The following is a 3,944-nucleotide window of genomic DNA, read 5'->3' on the forward strand; positions in this document are numbered from 1 at the left end:
AATTTTCTTTTCTTGTCTTGATTTTCAGATAGTGAATTTTCAGCGGCTTGAGAAGTTTGTTTTTGACAATCGAAAGCAAAGTACCGAAGATAAATTTTTCTTGCTCCCGCGTCGGATATCTTCCTCCATCACAAGATGTTCAGCCAATTGACTCAAGAAGATTCTGCGGTTTTTCACTCCGTAACCATTTTCTGTGTACATAACTTGACCATTAATACCTGCTACGTTGAGTAGGACAGAAAATGAGATAAAATATATATATTTAATTCATAAAAATATTATATCCATAATACTTGCGTCAATGGTCGCGCTGCACCAGAGGGGTGATTTGAGCGGTTCCAACTCTCCATCGACATGTTCGAAGGTCGGTTTTACACGGAAATTTGAGTAATCCAAAGTTAGGAAGATAACATTAGGCTCGACCCCCGGAAACATCTATTGACGGCAAAGGAGGTGGAAGTGCAGTAGGGATGCACCTGTGAGGTGCGTGCGTCTAACGGAAGGTTAAAAGCTAAATTGAATTTTTTAAAAGTTTGTAATATTTATCTGTATGTTTCATTTAATTATTTGCTGTAGTTGCAAATCTTACTCATGAGATCAATTTTTTGAACATCACTTTTAAAACTCTTTAATAAAACTTTCTTAAAAATGTACATCATAAGTTGACATGGGTTTAAACTTTCTTTTAATCCCCAAAATTAGGTCATTTTATATAAACTGTAAATGTAATATGTTGATTAATAAAAACATTAAGTAGTTGGGAAAAAGTTTATACATAATTGAAAGTATGCTGAAGGAATTTTTCCCTAAATTGTGAATTAAGTAGAATTAAAAACCTATTTAAGAATGTCATAAAGTACGTCACATTTTTTTTAACACCTCACAATTATTCATAGAGAAAAACTGATATTAATTAGCAGATCAAATGCAAGCTTAATTTTCTAAGGTGCTAAATAACAAAAAGTGAAATAGTTGTGTATTTTTTAAATAAATAAACTCTCAAAATACTGATTTAAAATATTTATGTATCTATTTGAGAAAATTTCATGATTATTTTAAGTATAAACATTTTAAGCAAAGAAGATTTGGCCGCAAAAAATATTTGTCCTAGTTACAGCACAAAAAAGTCACACTTAATGAGATTGGATTGAGAAAGCACCTGGGGTAATGTAGTTTGTTTTTACTTGAAACCGGCATCAAGTATGTGCATTATTGTGCTTATAAGAAAACAAACAATATTATTCTCTTTTTTTTTTGTGAGAAAACATTTTATATTCTCTTGGGATAGTTCTTTAATTGATTCAAATTATTGTAACAAAAAAGTTTTAGAACATAATCCTCAAAATATATTTATTCCTTTAAAAGTGTATAAAATGCCTTATATATTCCACATAGGAGCCCCATTGTGTTTTGTTGCTTAATAGGATTACATCAAGCCTAAATCTGGTTCGGCCCAATTACCTAATTTAAGTTTGAAATGCCCAATTATCAAGACTAAATCAAGATGACAAACGTAATGTATGTAATTAAGAAAGGCAAACTTACTCTGAATATAATTTAATTCAGATCTTCGTTTTCTGAAAGAAAACAAAATAATTATTAGATATGCAGTATATTTTAGATTCTCAATCGAAGAAAGTTACTTAATATAAGAGTCCTTTTTTTTTTTAAATCAATAATAAAACATACTAATAATTCGGATGTTCTTTTATTATTTTATCTAATGTACAGTGTGTGAAAAAATAATAAAATGCAAATGATCTAATTTTCACGTGCCACATGAAAAGCAAATGATCTAATTTTCACTCTTTGCTGTTTAGTAACCACTATATTTAATGGTCTCTATGCGTTATATGGTAATTATGCAAATTGTTGTTGCGAATTTGAATCTAACTATCCGGATTACAAAATATTGTAATCAAGCTTTTAATACAGGTTTTTTGTTTATCTCATAAGGAACCTATGGTGCAAACTTCAGCTTTCTTACTTCATAGAAAGTTAGTGAATAAGTGAGGTGTCAGACAGTCAGTGAGAGTTTTAAAAAATCTCGAGCACCGCACATCTCCTATTTTTAGTTTGAAATACCCAATTAAAATTATTATTTAACCTTTTAATCTATAAAAAGTATAGATTTTTTAAATTTGAAATCTAAGCCCACAAACATTATTTTTAATTTCAAATATTAGGTTTAAGGTCTTATACCTTTTCATGTAAAAAAGAATCAAAATTCCTAACACAACGAGAAGAAAGAATCCAGCTCCACCACTTGCGTAAACTATTGTGTCCATAGTATCTCCGCCTTCGGTTTGCAAATCTAAAATTGAAAAAGCTAGTGTAAATTCTAACATTATGACTCTAATCATAATTCTACATGACTAAGAGCATTATTCTGTATTATTTTAATTTTTGTATACATTTTGATTTTAAAATTTTTTAGCTGCTATTAAATTTATTTTACATTTCATGTTACATATATGTACTCTTAAATTTTTTTTTCTTTCAAAGCTGTCTGCTTTTTTTTTCTCAGTAACGATATTTTGTTTGTACTCGAATATATCTCACTAAAGTAGGCTCTTGGTAGTTTGATCTTAAAAAAAGGAGGGTAGAAAAAGATATCTTTGAAAACAGAAAAACCATATTGCTTTGAAGAATACAATAAATGTTCGAACTCTGAATAGAATATAATTAAGGTATTTATACCAAAATTACTTAATTTTAATGATAATCTAAGCCAGAAACGTTTTTGGTAAAAAACTTTACAATTTCTAAATGATGAATATGATGTTTCCTACTATGCTGGAATCTAATGGAAATTGAAGGAGATTGTTTATCTATCAGGAAACAGTTCTAAGTAACAGTTAGTTTAAAAATGTCATATTTCAAAAAAAGTATGGCTTATTACTACATTGCTCCCAATTCCTTCAAATGTACTTTTTATTTGAAGGAATTCTATTTAGAATCACTTAAAAATTTCTGTGATATTAGTTATCGTTAATTACTTTTTTTTTTTTTAATTCAGAAAATTAATTCTCAAGAATTAATTCTCAGGAAGAAAAAAAAAAGATCTCTATAAGTTTTCTTTAAAAAAATGATTTGTTTTTGTTTAAAAAGCTTTTCTGAAATATTTTTAGTGGGCTGCCCTGGGATCTGGTTACTGAAGAGAAATATAAAAAGTAATTCCATATTACCTTTATTACACAGCTTTCCGGTATATGTTGCATTACACTCGCACCTAAAACTTTCTAAATCTCTAAAACAGCTTGCATTATTGCATGGATTCAAAGAGCAAGGATCTTGAGCTGGAAAAAAAAAGAAAAAGATTAAACAGTGGTAAATCAGATAAAATTTCTAATATCTTTAGTTTTTTGATCAAGCAAAAATTTCGAACATATCTAAAATAATTGTATATTCATAAATTTTTTTTTCTGCACAAGCCGGTGTTAAACTAAGCGAGATATTCACGTGTAAAATTTGTATTTTACACATTATTTCATTTTTTATTACCTACAGGGTCATTATAAAAATAAATTTAGCATATGATCCCCTAGAAAATATACCGTTTGCGATTGTGCATTATAATTATCCACTTATTTATGCGCTTAAGAATAATGTTAAAAGCAATTATTAGAGTTATGACCACAGAATTCTGACATTTTCAAATGGCACCATCTAATTTTTTATCGACACGTGATTCCCACAATAAAAACTTAAAATGACTATATTTTTGAAATAAAAACACAGTGCCGCTAGGCAGAGATGAAGAGCGAAAAAATAAGTTATAAATTATCGGCTGGTCAGTTGTCATCTCCATTGAACGTGCTCCCACAGACGCAAGAAGAAAGCCTATATTGCTTTCTTTACATTTGTCGAGGATTGCCTCTACTCATTTAAATATTTTCTTTCTCCAAGGTTAGTTGCCATTTGAAAATGAGAAATTCCTGTTT

The 3,944-nt window shown here is 29.0% G+C and overlaps 1 long non-coding RNA gene across 1 annotated transcript; it reads right to left on the minus strand.

Moving 5' to 3' along the window:
* Positions 1-7: 7 nt before the first annotated feature.
* LOC122273636 (uncharacterized) lies at positions 8-3,301 on the minus strand. Its single transcript, XR_011636014.1, has 3 exons — positions 3,189-3,301; positions 2,203-2,314; positions 8-1,577 (listed from the first exon to the last, which is right to left on the minus strand). It is a non-coding gene; the product is annotated as an uncharacterized lncRNA (long non-coding RNA).
* Between the last annotated feature and the right edge of the window lie 643 nt (positions 3,302-3,944).

The sequence above is a fragment of the Parasteatoda tepidariorum genome, unplaced genomic scaffold (genome assembly GCF_043381705.1).
Source record: "Parasteatoda tepidariorum isolate YZ-2023 unplaced genomic scaffold, CAS_Ptep_4.0 HiC_scaffold_6252, whole genome shotgun sequence".
Lineage (NCBI taxonomy): Eukaryota > Metazoa > Arthropoda > Arachnida > Araneae > Theridiidae > Parasteatoda > Parasteatoda tepidariorum.